The sequence below is a fragment of the Habropoda laboriosa genome, unplaced genomic scaffold (genome assembly GCF_001263275.1).
Source record: "Habropoda laboriosa isolate 0110345459 unplaced genomic scaffold, ASM126327v1 scaffold309, whole genome shotgun sequence".
Classification (NCBI taxonomy): Eukaryota; Metazoa; Arthropoda; class Insecta; order Hymenoptera; family Apidae; genus Habropoda; species Habropoda laboriosa.
The window spans coordinates 1,383,861-1,399,074 of record NW_017100481.1 but is presented as its reverse complement, the minus strand read 5'-3'; the positions used below and the strand labels follow the sequence as shown (position 1 = coordinate 1,399,074).

Here is a 15,214-nt window from a genome sequence, read left to right as displayed (position 1 = left end):
CGGAAAAAGATACGCCGTCCTGCGGCGGCAGCTCGTTTCTTTTTCCATTGTTCTCTCGCCGCGGTACTACTATTATCCTCCCGATGCAAATTCATCGACGTCCACTGCTTCAAACTCTGCTCCGTTACGTACAATCCCGGTGTTTCGCGTTGACGGACAGTCGATGCATCCTGATGAGAGAAAAACGAGCTCTCCGGCATGGTGAAACGATCACGGTTTTCCAGGGTCTTGAGAAACACGCTCGAGCCTTGAACGAGAATTCGAGAGGGAAAAATGCGAGGAAAATTAGAGAGCACGTTGTGGAAATCTGATAGAGATACATAAATCGGTAGAAATTTCTCGTGTTGCTCCCTCGGAAGAGGGAAAGCATAGCGATCTCCCTTTCGTCAGCGGACCGTTATAATATTCTGTCGAACAATCCCCGTATCTATTTTATTCTGTCCTCGAGACGCGGCGTAACTACGTGAAAACAGCATAAAAAACGAAAGGAAGAAAATCACGTCTCGTGGATATCGAGTTTTGACCCGGATAGGGTCAGCACTGGAGCGTGTGACCATTTTGTCACCCTCGCGAAAATTTTATTTACGAATATCCGCCTAGTGTCCGAGTCTCCTCGACGTTCGACATAAAATCGTCCTCTTTGTCGGGGAAACGGTATCTTTTCTCGTGTCGGACGAGCGCCGAACTTCCGGCTGAATTTAAATGTCCAATTGAACGGGACGAGGATTCTGGGTCCCTCTCGATTCGATACAAGGGAACACACCCGTACCTCCACCGTCGCCACGTCGTTGTAGTTCTCGTCGTCATTCTCGTTGTTCCGTGAATTCGCGTGTACTCGAGGCAACGAGAATTCGCGTCACGTAGGTGTCTCCACTTCGCGTGATAAGTCTCCTCGAAGAAATTACGCGTTAATTCGATGCTCTCGCCCCGCTGTTTTCCTCTGTTCGCTACTGACTAAAGCGAGGGTGCGAGGCTGTTCGAGCCTCGGTTGAATGGCGAGGCAGAGAACCAAAGAGCGAGCGAGCGAATGGAAGAGAGAGAGAGAGAGAGAGAGAGAGAGAGAGAGAGAGAGAGAGAGAAGAAAGAGGAAAAGGATTTAAAACAAAAAGTCAGTCGGGTGTCCAATGGTACGAAGCGCAACGGGAAGTGACGAGCGAGGTGGTTAGAGGTGACTGCAGCAGAAATCCATCAGATGGAAGAGATCACGCCTGTCTCCATGCCCGGGACAATGACGCGGCCCGCAGACGCTTGTTTTTGTATTCCTCTCTCTTCTCTCCCACTCGCGCACACTCCATCTCTCTTTCTTCTCCTTTTCTTCCTTATTTTTTCTCTCTTTTTCGTCGTTTTTCACCGGGTTTTTATTTTTTCCTCTTTTTTTTTTCTCTTCTCTTCCCTCTGCTTCATACCACCCCTTGGCCCCCCCCCCCCCCCCGCCGTATCGTGGCGGCCGTTCAAGCCGTGCAACGGAACGCCGCGTCGGTAGGAGGGGAGCCTTTAAATATTTAGGCGGCTAATTTTCACGGAGGATTTTTAAGCCGACGAAGGAAAGTGAGAATTGAAAAGAAACGCGGTGACGCGGAGCGGAGAGGAGGACTGCGGGCGAAATGTCCTCCAGACTGAAATAATAATGAGAGGCGCCAGCGCCTTTAATCACGATATTAAACATTTACGATTGCCACGGCGTCCTCCTCTTAAGACGACTATTCTTCTTTCTTTCTTTTTTTTCATCTTTTTTTTAACGCGGCCCCGATCCGATCTTCCCTTCTATACAAAACCCGGCCTAACCCACCCTCTTTCGCTCTCTCTCTCTCTCTCTTTCGTCAACCATCTCGCCACTCAACCTCTTGTTTATGTTTACGTACCTTCTGATAACCTTACGAGGAGATCAAGCTCGTTCACCGTGACTTCCTTTAGACTGCGATCACACGGGAGTTTAAGCAACGATCCTTCCGATGGACGTCATTCTTGGTGGAAGTTTTGGCTGTAGTTGCACGAGCACAGTGTTACTCAGTGTTTATTCGTTTCTGATTTCTTCTTTGTTGTTATTGATCTTTCTCTTTGTGATATGTATCGATTTGAACACACGTGTAGGAAACCGGAGCCGAGAAATTACTCAATCGCTTCTAAATTCGAGGCCTGCCGGAGGACTGTCTAAGCACGACTGACTTTTCTCGCCTGGAAAAGTCCTCTCGACGTCGCTAACGAAAATTCTTTAAGTGCCTTGGGGGTTGATTTACGGCCTGTTATCGGTGTGCTCGTCTTGCAGTAAACATCCGGTCACGCTATTCGGTTATTTTTCTTAACGATGCGTTGGATTTTTCAACACTTGATTTTTTCTTTACTGTGATTAATTTTTTTTTAAACGATGGGTGCTGAAATATCGAGCGAGATACTCCAGCGTTTGAAAAATGATTCACAAAGTATAACATATCGATACCCTCTTCAGCTTCCGTTGAGAGATTTTTCTCTTTGTTTATTGTGGTTAATCTATCTCACTGCCATAAGATTTCTAACGAGATACTTGAGAGAAAAAGTGTAATCAAAATTGTTTTCAACTCTATTTTTGTTTGAAATCTTCGAATGGAGATTAAACTCCGTTTATTTCCGACGTATTTCAGTTTCCAAATGTTCTTTTCTCATTCGTTATTCAAACTAACTCTTTGGCCAACACTGGAGTACCTCTTCTAACCTCCGTTATTTCAACGGTGTGACCGCGGCCTTAAGGTACACACCCACGAACAGTGCAACCATGCGACGAACGCTCGAGATTATGGCCACGGAGACAGAGAGAATGCGAAGATCCAGGGGTGGCTTAGTCTATTGCGGCACCGAGGGTCGGAATTCGCTCAAAGGAACCCGCTGGACGGTCAAGAAAAATGGACCGCGAAGATTATATCCTGACTCTGTCGGTATACACTCTGTAGAAGCTGTGTATCGATGACAATAGCCGGAGAAGGAACCGGCGACGAATCGAGCAGCCAGCTCAATCTAGTCCTCTCAGTTTGTTTTGCTTTCGCGCACAATTTGTCACCCATTGTCTGAGCGTGCACAAGCTCAACCCGCTGCGAATCGTTATTTATGGTTTTCGCTTGATTAATTTTTGCCTCATCTTCGTGATATCGCGAAATTGTCCGCGTCAAGCGCAGCGTTTCACCGCTGACACTCGATTTACGATTTACAAACGTTCCCATTGTTTCGGAAAATTCTGTCTGCCGAAAGTAACAACAGTCGACGGGCAAAAAGTTCAGTCCGGCGAATTTTCGTAACCGCGTTAAATTTATTCAAATTTCGTTCACGCAACGGTGAAACCGGAGGATTATTCTCCAACGAATACAGAAAGATTTCCTAGAGTCGAAATCACGTTTTTCGAGGTTCGATTAAGGTGACGATAACGCGAGGCGATAGCCTGGGAAGACAGAGATGAATTTAATATTCCGGATCCCGGTAACGCGATTTCACGGGACGTCAGGCTTGAAATGCGTAAGCATTATAAATACGATTTCCCTTTTTCGACTCGCCAGAAGAGGGGAACGTGGATCGCCCGGTGGCTCGGCCATTTTCCTACGAGCTGTTTTCCAATTTCCTCCTTCCTTTCTTACTTTCACGCTTCGACGTGTTCAAATTGAATTATCGTCACACCGATTTCCAACGAGGAAGAACCAGTGAACTCTCGACACTTCTCGGCGCAATACACCTCGTGATATCGATAAGAAACGTCTCTGATACTACGAATTACATAATGCAAGATAAGCGTGATTACGATGGAATCTTTAGAAAAAAAAGAAGGAAGAGTCGGACGAGTCAGAAGGGCAAGAGAGAGAAAATCATGCGAAGTACCTCGATTCGCGGACACCTACCCTGGCTTCTTCGTTCCCCCCTGCCGTTCACCCCCCTTTTTTCATAGCAGACCCTTTATACGTGGACCACAGTATCGACAGGAATGGCACCCCTCAGGGAGGGACCTTGGAGGCTGCTCCATTGTGCAACGTTCGCGCAAGGGTTGCTTGAAATACGCGCGTCTGATTTTTCTTCTTTTTTTCCTTTTCTCTTTCAACGCGACCACCTCTCGTTCTATCCCCTACTATGTACCGCTAGAGTCCTGGCAATCGGTGGAAGGAAGAGAGTCGAGAGATGTATACCGGTGCGGTAACGTGAGAATGACAACAGATGCGACGGAATGAAATTACAAGTGTCCCGGGTTCATTGTGCCTGGGCGGCTGTACACCGGAGTTGTGCTTTTTTAGCGAAATTGTTGTGACAAGCATTTCAACGGGCGACTCTTGGTGCTTCCTTTCTTCCTGATGCCGGTACGCGAGGCCTCCCCCTTTTCTGAATAGGGCGGTCTCGTGACACTTTTACGGTGTCAAGTCCTGGTCTTCTGGGAAAAGGGCTCTGGCCCACCGGTTTGGTAATCCGATTTAATCGGCTCTTTTTTCCTTCCTGGTACGACTGTTCGAATGAAACGGCCGGCGAAACTTGGAAACGTCGATAAAACGAGCCACGAGACTCCTTTCGCGATCGGTTTTAAACTTAAGTCCTTGCCTAACGATTTTGCGCATCGTTGCGCGGGCTAGAGTTTGGTATTTCATTTTTCCGGTGGGTTAACGTTCTGTATGCAATTCGAAAATGGAAAATGAAAAGTAACATTTTTTCGTTCTGTTACACCCTCAAATATTTTCCTTCTTAGTCCTTAGTTTCATGTGTATTTACGAGTCACCCGCTTTCACCATTGCTCATACTGGACTCTTCACCTCTCAACTCTCCTGCACAGTCACAACCCAAGGTCCATCTACCCAGAACCCTTAAATAGCCCTATTTTCTCCATTTCTTTGTTTTCAATCTCTATTTCACCACGCGCACGTCACGTAACGTCAAATAGAGTTCTGATCCTTAAGTGTTTTAATTCAGCGATACCCCAATATCTGCTCCTAGTTTCGAGGAATTGGAGCAAACCGGACATCACAGTTCGAAGCCTCGTTTTCGAGGAAATCTAATCTGAAAATTCATCGAATACACGTGTTTTCTGCGGGTTTCATGTTTGTACTAATAGACAGTGCCAATCTCACGATAAGCACTAATAGGTTTATCAACGATTTTGTTGCTTTACGTGCATATTACTGAATGAACTGTGAAAGTGACGACACAAATTCTTGCTATTCGAATTAAAGAGTGATGGACTGATTCTAGGATGATTTAACGTTTTAACTGTTTGAAAGCCTGTGTAATTTTTCCTTCGAGCTGCAGGAAATTTACACTATTTCCTTGCGAAATGTGACATTACCGCGATTTATCAACCCAAAACTGTGAGTAGAAGCAACAGTTTGTAGGGAATCTTTAAATTCAATTTTCTCGAAAACTAAGTTTCTCGTAAAAAAATTGCATTCTCTATTTTCGATTTATTTTTACCTGTGTAATCACTCCCTGTCCTCATCCTGTATATACTCACAAAATAAAGAAATTAAAATATTTTTTAGCACCTTTAAAGTTTTTTAGCAACTTTAAGAAAAATGATCGAAAGCGCTCGTAGGAGCCTCGAGACACACGTGTGTTTGGTAATCTAGTGCCTCTCGTTGTTGTAAGGCGAGGAGTTGAAAAGGGGGACATGCGCGTTCGTACGGTCTCCGTGCGTTTCGACGAATACGAATTATGAAGGAGAAGCGAACGATGCGAACGGTCGGAGGAGGAAGAGAAGCTCGTGAAGAATCCATTCGTACGGTTATGTAAATACGCGGAGAGGAACACGCTGGTGAAGCGCGACTCTCTGTAACGGGATTAACGGACTAAAGTTGCTCGCGCATAGTTCGCTGCCTTATCTCAGCCTCCCTAATTGTCTATGACTATTCATCAAGTCATTTATACTCGGCTCAATTATCGCTGCCATCAGTTACGAGACTGAGAGTCACTTCGAATCCGGCTTCGACGAAAGCTCCGACCATTTATCTCTCCTCGGAGATACTACGTAATTGCAAATCAGCTCCTAGGACCGTTAATTAATGATTTGCTAACGAAACCATTTTTCTTACAATTTAAACGCGGTTTCTTCTTCAGGAAGTGCTTACAATTTTTATTCAAAGCTCGCTAGACGATCGCACGTGTAGTTCCTAAGAGGCGTGAATTGATTCGTCGAATAAATTAAATTCTTCGATAAAATCAATTAATTAATTGTTGTTTTTACGCGGATATGATTGAGTAGCGATGATGTAGCGAATTCGATAAAGAATTTGAAAATAAAAAAGATTTGCTAAGTGTGGGGTTCGAACCCACGCTCCCAGACGGGAACCAGAGCTTAAATCTGGCGCCTTAGACCGCTCGGCCAACCTAGCTTTGTTGAATCAAGTAGCGTTGTTTGTAGTATATAAAGGAATTCATGCAAACCTTATCGATTAGTGTTGGGACGCTAGGCTTCACGAGGCATTTGAAATAAAAAAGATTTGCTAAGTGTGGGGTTCGAACCCACGCTCCCAGACGGGAACCAGAGCTTAAATCTGGCGCCTTAGACCGCTCGGCCAACCTAGCTTAGTTGAATGCAGTCTTCTTATTTTTTGTATATAAGGTACTTAATGAATATCACTTTATACACTTATGTAAAATGTTTAACAGTAAAATTTAATATATTTTACTATTATACATATACATATATACTTCATAATTCTAAAAATATGATAATTTCATTGTAACGTGTACGGTATTTAAATAAAAATATTTTGAAGAGAAGCGTAAAGATTAATATGTCGCAATAAATAATGTTAAAAAAGAATTATTCAAATTTCTGAAGTAACGAATGCTTAATTCGTATGCAAATCGAATTGTGTACCAGTTAATAGACAGAAATTCATTAAATCAGATCACAAGAATGGACTAATTCACCGTGAAGCGCTAACGAACTTTCCTTTGTATGAAATCGGAGAAAAATGACGGAAGTGGTAAAAGGCGAAGGGCGATTTGAATAATACAATCATTATTCACCCTCGTTGTTCTCAGCAGTTGACTAATGATCGACTTAAGGAAATAGCACGCACTCGTAAAACTCCCGATATCGTTCAGGTAAAACAAGTGCCATCTTTGTCATTCTCTCTGTAGTACGTGTTCCTCTTTTATTTACGCTTCTCTAAAGAGAGAGTACGATTGAAATAATTATGATTCAAGGCACTTACCGAAACAGCAAATATATATACCTGGCTCGTTTCAACGCTCGACCGATAATCGTCTACCTTTTCGTGCAAGAAAGTCCAACGACCCGTTTCCATTAGTCGCTTTAACACTTAACACTGTGTTCCGCGGATTTATACGCGTATCATCTACGGTACTTCACCGATATAACAGGCATGCATTGTGTACACAACATGGCTGTGTGTTGCACCGTCGATAAGTCAGCGTGCCGGATACAGATACACATTGGCGTCGTAATAAAACCGAATCGTACCGTCTGGACTATATTTCCTGTCGTAAAAAACGGCAACTCTGCGGAAAGTAGTAGTCGTGTATCGTTCTAGTCGTTGTTAGTATATTTATACGGGGTAAGGTTGATGTCGTGGTTGATGTTAGAATCGCGTGCCACCAATGTCGTACCAGTCTGCACCTATCCCGTCGTTAAGGCGTACTCCGTCGTGTCATTAACGTAATCACTCTCCGTCACTTTGAGAACTTCTCAAGAGAGAGAGAATACTCGATATTTTAAGTAGTCGAAACTTTTCGTTTCACTTCCGACGTGATTGCTCGCGAACTTCCACTCAGACTCGTGTTCTTTGCACAAGGTAATTTGTTTCACGGTTTGAACACACGAAATGCATCGTCGGAGACGTGAGTTTTATAAATTATTTCAAAGACGCCTGAACGTTGATCCCACCGCACTTGATACTGCTCGTTTATTAAGACGTTAAATGCTCGAGTAATAACGAAACAGGAGAGTGATTAGTTGAGACACGCGTTCTTTCGTAAACACATGTGTTTCAGAATGTAAACTCGACACCCCTAAAACAGATGCTGAATGCATCGCTGTCCTCTGAATTTAGGTTAACATATGTCAAACTTGACTTTTCTTCAAAAGACTCGAAACCGTACAGCTGCTCGAGTCGAAGTTATTTATTCCGAAATCACTTGAACAGAAATAACCGACTGTGGAATTTGGACGACTTAGAAAGATTCGATTGCAATTCGCGCGAGATAACAAAGAATCAGATAATACATAAACATGTGTCACTGCCCTTGTCAAAGAAATACATCGGTAAAGTCGATAAAGTAGATCGCACGGCTAAAGTTGATTTAACGTGTTTTAAACACGACAGAAGAAAAAAGTATCGCATTCCCTTGTCTGTGTTTTTTATTACGAGGCATTGACCGAGTTTGTAATACTTTTCTTTGAAAGCAAAAGGTTTACTTGAGCCACGGAAACGAATTTCGTGTCGCGGTCACCGACGCGAGATGTTTTTCTGCGAAAGCGTAATTGACAGGTTAGGTTATCGAGAAATAATCATAGGATAAGAAACCACAAACCCTGGAAAGTGAACGAAGGGCTTTGTACTCTAAGAGTGGTCAAGAATTTTGTTTGTAAACACTGATTATAAGTATCAACGACACGTAATCGTCTTCGACCTACTGGGTTATCGCACGAAACGAACAGCGTCCCGTTGTATGATTTTTATCCGTTCGAGTTTTTACGCTATCACGCTTTGTAAACACTTTTTATCCACGGACGTACCTTTAAGAACACCCGATGAAACGTACTTATCACACAGAATATGATACACGATCGACTTTTTATATTTCCCGTTGACATTTCAAAGCACATGTAGAAGAACAGTGTGACCAACGGAACAATCGATGGAAAAATCAATATATGTACTGTAACAAGATTGCAGTCTAAAGAATGCAGCGATTGGCTAATCTGAGTAATCTTCGTTACGATTATTCCATGTCGTTTAATCTCGTACGAAGGATGCTGAGTGAATAAACTCGTTTTTCGATAATAAACTAAATAGAATAAATATAAAAAGTTGTTTAAAAATTAAATTTAGAATATCTAAAGTACTAGCCATTCCTACCATTTTCGAAAAGCGCGGTAAGTCGTCACTATTTTCCAAAAGCGCAGTAAGTTGCTCCGAAACAATTTCATCTAAAACGGTGTAAGTGATAATTTTAATAACTGTTGATCGCTCCGTGCTCGTTCCCGAACCTTCGGGGTTTCGAATTAGCATTGTTCGGCTGACTTTTCTGTGTTCTCGGATTGGAATACTAGATGTAAAGCGAAACGACAGAAAGTACGACGGGATTTCCGCTTTCTAGAAAATGCAGACGGTGTGCCATAATGATGCGCGCGCATGTGTGTGTAGTCCTTTGACTTTGTGTACGGTCACAGAGAAAAATTAGCTTTTTGAAATAATCCACGTGTGTTATTGGCTAGTAAGGGTCGTTTCATGTTCACCGCTCATTGTTTTCGTCGTACCACGAGGGACTGCTTTTATGTCAATACTTCAAAGTGCCATACACCTACGTCGGGGTACCGTACGACGCAAAAGTTACGTGGATTGGAATCGTAGCGTCTTCATCATCTTCAGGTGTCTTCTCGGTACCGTTACGACGTGCTGTGAATGCAGTAGGGTGAGTCCTCGCATGCGTTTCTATTACGCTCAGCTACACAGGCCACTCCATCTTGTTTCTTCTTATTACGTATAACCTGTTATACATATCATAAAGTATAAGTGATTTATATTCACATCGTTGATATTCGCTAACAATTTATTTCAAATGATTTATTTAATATGCAACATTTCCAATACACCGCGTATGTGAAATTACAAACCGGTACGCGAAAGATCGACATTTTTTCAATGTTTCTACCCACTCTTTCGTAACACATATCGACAGAGTCTTGGAATTTTCTCATTTTTAGTAAAAATAAATAAACATATAAAAATAAAACATTTCCTTCAATTTCACGTATATATCGTTATTATTATTTCCCACATATTCCGAATGCTTAATTTCATTGAAAAATTCGTGGAATTGAACGCGACCAAATTTACGATTCTCCTGGTTCCATTTAATTTTTTATTCGGCCTGTGAGTATCTCCGCTTCTCATTACAATGTACAATGCGGATAGAAGCGGAACTTTGTGATGTACACGCGTACACCGAAGTGAGCATCGGCGGAATACGCGCGGAGAGGAGCGCACTGTCGATTGCATCCGCCGACAGGAACACTAATCACGGGGCCCGGTGTCTTTTAAGATTATTAAAATCGTCAAAGCTTGAAGGGTTACTCTCTTCCCTCGCTCGCCAGGGAGCAGAGGCAAATAAAGAAGGAGCCACGCGGACAGAGAAGAGGTAGAGAGGCTGCGAACTGCCGCGGAAAAGAGCCTTTCTCTTCGTGTGTCATTGTCAGGGCTTGTAGATAGATTGCTCAAACGGTAATTGATTTCCTGCGCTGAGTCGAATAATTAAACGGTCGACGTTATGCAGTTTTATGTTTTAAACAAGAAAAAAAAAAGAAAAGGACGAGGAGAAAGAAGCACGTGATTTATGCAGATGCACGTCTAACGAATTCTTTGAGGTGTTCTGTGTAATTTGAATTTATGGGGGCTAGACCGGCTTTTGTTTCCCGCAAACGAGTTCCTTTTGTGGAAAATCACTCCTCTAGTTTTCTGCCCCGGTGTACAGGGTGTATCAAAGTAGGTATCAACTTTACATTCGAACTTTAGTTATGAAATCGAGTGTAACGGTTGCAACGCGCTCAATTTCAATCGCGTTTTAATAAAAATTGATTTTAGTGTACGCTGAAGTACTATAGCGTACGATAGTCCCCCCGTCATCTCATAAGTTCCCGCCGAAAGCGAAAAATACACCTATCCCCCGATTTACACGGTACTTTATTTCCACGATTTCACTTTTACACGGTTTTCAAAATAACGGCTTTTCAGAAATATAAACTGTTAAAAATAAAAGTTTATGCCTAGCATAACACTGGCATTAAACCAAAAAATGAAGGGAATTTCCCACTTTTTTGCACACAAAAAGCATTCATATTGTAACGTAAAGTTTGCTGCCGCCGCGGATCTTTCATTTTCGCCTTCATCGATCGCTCGCTCGAAACTAAACCCTGACCCTGAATATTTTTTCTTTTTCATTTTTATTTTTACATTTAAAATAATGAATTTATGCGCAATTTGTGATTTCCCCGATTTACACGGTATTCTGAGGAACCGATCATCCGTGTAAATCGGGGGACAGGTGTATTCGAATGAAAATTCCACGGCGACAACATAATAGTCTTATAAGAAAAATAGGAAAAATTTGGGGAATGAGAAGACACTTACGTTTTTTCCATCAAATTTAACACTAACCGTACCACGCTCGGTTTTAAAATTCGATAAGTATTTTTTTTTTATTACTAACCAAAGCCTATTTTCTGCGTTGTTTCCTATATTAAATTCACAATCACCTGTATCACTTTCGGACAAATATCATCTTTATTTCATAAGCGGTCATTTGACCGGCCACGGTAAGAATAGGAATACGGTCGGTGTTAAATGTTCACCGAAAATATTCATCTAAATCATAACATTCAACACGAACTTCCAAGGCGACCCGATACAATCGACTTCACTCAAGCTCCCACCGCAAATCTCTCGGTACGTCACGAAAAGGAGGAGAGGGTTGACGATACTGGTCCGACGAAACCGGTAAATGGGCGAAGGTGTAAAAAAGCGCAACACGTAGGAAGAGTCGAAAGGTAAGGTCGCAAACGGCGATATCTGCGCGTTTATATCCTGTTGCGAGCGTACTTAGACAAAGTACTTACCCGCAATCGCTTTAAGAGCAGGAGCATGCCAACTATGAAAGGTGTTAAGAGGAACCGTGAGCGGCCTAGCCGCGATAATGCCGCTCGTATAAACGTCCGTGTGCCCCGCACGGATTAACATCCGAAGGAAAAGGTCTGTTCTGCTGATGTGTACACCGTCGTCACATTTAAAACACCGCTCGCCATGCTGTTTCGTTTCTGCCTCGATATGATTCGTTTCCATTCCCTTCTTCCCCTTTCGCCTCTGTTAACCCCCATCGTTCGCATTAAGTATTCATACGCTTTTCGTATCCCGCGAATCGTGAAAAAATCACGGAATGCTAAATGCACGAGATTCGAGCTACCAGCGAACTGTTTTAGCTGTCCGGCAAGAATGTCATGTATCGTTCTTGGAATGTTCGTGACAGCTCGGTATCGGCTGCTTGAAAATGGGTCCTTTAGGAAATGGACTGGAGCAACGCGGTTGCTTTTAGCCGATTACGAAACGATCGGTTGCATGCTCGCGATTTTTATAAGTGTTATTAATCGAACGTGAAATTTCCGTTTAAGAGAATAGTAATGGTAGTTGGGCTTCGTTATAATTACGCTCCCTTTGCTTTTCAAACGCGGTATTTCCATTATTGAGAGCATACATATGTATTTGGGTATGCGAATGGTTCGCTGTTTTAATTGCACGTCGCTTTACATGTTTCTCTGTGGCTTTTTTTTTTTTTTTTGTTAATCGCGTGGTAAATACTACGGACACGCGAATTATTTTCTAGAGGGAAGGTAGGTCGGGAAATTTGCGGAATTTTTGTGTGTTATACGAATTTTTCGCCACTTAGTCGTGATTATCGAGAATCTTTGCAGGAGGGTTTTAGGTTCTTCGCTTGTGGAAGTAGCTTCTTCGGTGTATTAATTTGCGCGTCCCTCCGTTAATCGATTCTTGGTTTAATTTCACAGTAGAACAAGTTATACGACCTCGAGCGATGACATTAACGAGACGACGAATTGTCTCCTGTTCTGTAGACGCGTTTCGGTATGTTTAACGCGCCACTAACTTCGGAATGACGTGAATTACATCGGTGGCGTTCGTATGTACAGGACCGTTCAAAATAGAACCCACTTTTCGGTTAAAAAACTGAATTTGGGATGTCATCTTTGAATTTGGGAATTTGAAGTTGCATTTAAATTTGAAAATTCGTAATTTGAATTGAAAATTCTCAAAGTTGAGTTTGAATAGTAAAAATTTGAATAGCAACGACACGTGTTAATTTCCAAAAGAATGTCTCTAAAATTATCAGTGACAAAGTAAACAATGTTTCAAAATAAGTACACAGCATCCTCCAAATTTACAGGTCACAGTCCCAATAAATTCTGTACATCAGTCAAACGTTTCTTTATATATTGCTATAATAAAACACTCTGTATAAAAAAACTGAAAGACCCTCAACCATACACGTGCAATCTTATCACCCAGAATACAGTTCCCCTTACACCCTTTCATCCCAAAAGAAAAAAAGAGAAACATTCCTCCCGAATACGGTGCACAATTTGCAACAAGCTGTAAGCGCATATTCAAACTCGCTATTACGAAGAAATGTTCCCTTATCGCGTAGCGTGCGAGAGATGCCGGTCGACATAACATTCGGTACCCTCGTTCGTCGTACTAAACGCTCCTAAATGAATCGTTAATCGTTAACGGCGTGGCGTTACGACTCTCAGCCTTCGCTTATAAACCGGAAATTCGTCGGTCGAATGTCCAACTGTCCAAATCGTTCGGCAGGCAAGCTCTTCCGGTCAATAAACTCCGGGCTTGCTTTATCGCTAAAAGAGAACCTGCCAGGTCTCCTGGTTGTTTCTGACCTATCGTTAAACCTTGTACGTTAAGCGTACTGTTTTTCTTTTTTTTTTTTTTTCTTTCATTTCGTTAAATCGCATCCCCCTCTTCGTTCCCTGTAACAGCCGTAGGAACGAGAGGAGGACTCGTAGGATCGTCGAAAGGTTGTAAACGGTCGCTCATCCAATACGGTATGTCGACTACGAACGGAATAATCCGGATTCCTCGCTTTATTAAGCGTTCGGTTTATGCGGGACATTTTGAACGTTGACCCACGTGCAGCATCGGAAACAAAGCCCACACAGCGCCGATAGACGCTACCCAGTTCGACTTGGATTTTCACGAGCAGCATAAAATACACACAAACGGTTCGAGTCGAGAGATGATAAAAACGGTTTTCTCGTTTAATCGTCACAGTTAACGCAGCACACGGTTCTAAGTTTCACCGAATCAAATTCACCGTGGCAGCCTGTGTCACGTTTGTTCGTTAATTTTTCACAGACACACACACACACACACTTGCACAAAAGAAAGAACGTATAAAATTAGAGAATTACGAATGAAAATGCGAAGCGTGACAATTCGATTCATTTGCAACGTTTGTACGGCTAAGAAAGAAACTTTAATGGTATCTATGAGAAACGGAAATCTCGTAGATTTATAACGCTCTTCATTGTAAACGTACCTCACTGGACAATACCAAAATTTTGCCCGACAGGTTTATAGTTTTATTAGCGCTTTTATACCTCCCGAAAGAAAATTCTAATACGCTTTTTGCGTCTACTCGCAACCCCTTGCGCTGTGTTTTTTTCTGTTTTCGCGCCCTTTGCCACAGGAGCGAACACATTCAGCCGAGTCGCGCCCCAAATAATCGTAAAATTTCGTAATTAAATTTAATCGCACCTCTTTAATGGCCCCACTGCCATTGTGTCCGTTCGCTGAGCGTTTACTGCGATGCTCGATTACACAGGAGCTTCAAAACATATGCTTTATATACCTCGTCTTCGAACGATGATACGCCATTATGACTCTGACACGTCATTAACTTCGTTAGTGTTCGCGGACGACTGTGCGGGTAACTTCGTATCTTCCGAATCGAAACGTCCGTCTTCCTTGCAATAAAAAAGAAAAGTCCTCAACCACCGTAACGTTTCAAGATTACATTTTTTCGCCGTTGAAACGGTAAACCTGATACAGTTCCAACTGTTATCGCTCGAAAAGGAAATCATCGAGAATATAGAGGTCCTAGTATGGTCGGTTGTTAATGTATCATATTATACGTTGGTATTCCATTAGACAGTGTCGCCGCGGTTGATACGGCTGGCACGTATGTACATTTTCCCCTGCATTGATCATTCGTCTTCTAGCACATGCGTGTACGCTTGTCACACGGGAATAAGCAGGTTTCGATTAACCGAACTTCTCACCTTGGAAAAAAATTCCGATTGAAGTTGCGTGTACTTCGGTCGTGAAACGATGTCTCACAACGTGGCCGGCTGTTTCTCATCCTCAGGGGGAAAACGAAACTAACCTGCGCGGAGAAGACGAAGGAGAAACGGTGGAAAAGGGCGCGGGGGGGGAAAAAAGAGGAGGAATTA

The 15,214-nt window shown here is 42.7% G+C and overlaps 2 non-coding genes across 2 annotated transcripts; both read right to left on the bottom strand.

Annotated features, from left to right (window-relative positions):
• Positions 1-6,239: 6,239 nt before the first annotated feature.
• Positions 6,240-6,323, bottom strand: Trnal-uaa. The gene has a single exon. It is a non-coding gene; the product is annotated as a tRNA-Leu (tRNA).
• Positions 6,324-6,432: 109 nt separating this feature from the next.
• Positions 6,433-6,516, bottom strand: Trnal-uaa. Its single transcript has one exon. It is a non-coding gene; the product is annotated as a tRNA-Leu (tRNA).
• Between the last annotated feature and the right edge of the window lie 8,698 nt (positions 6,517-15,214).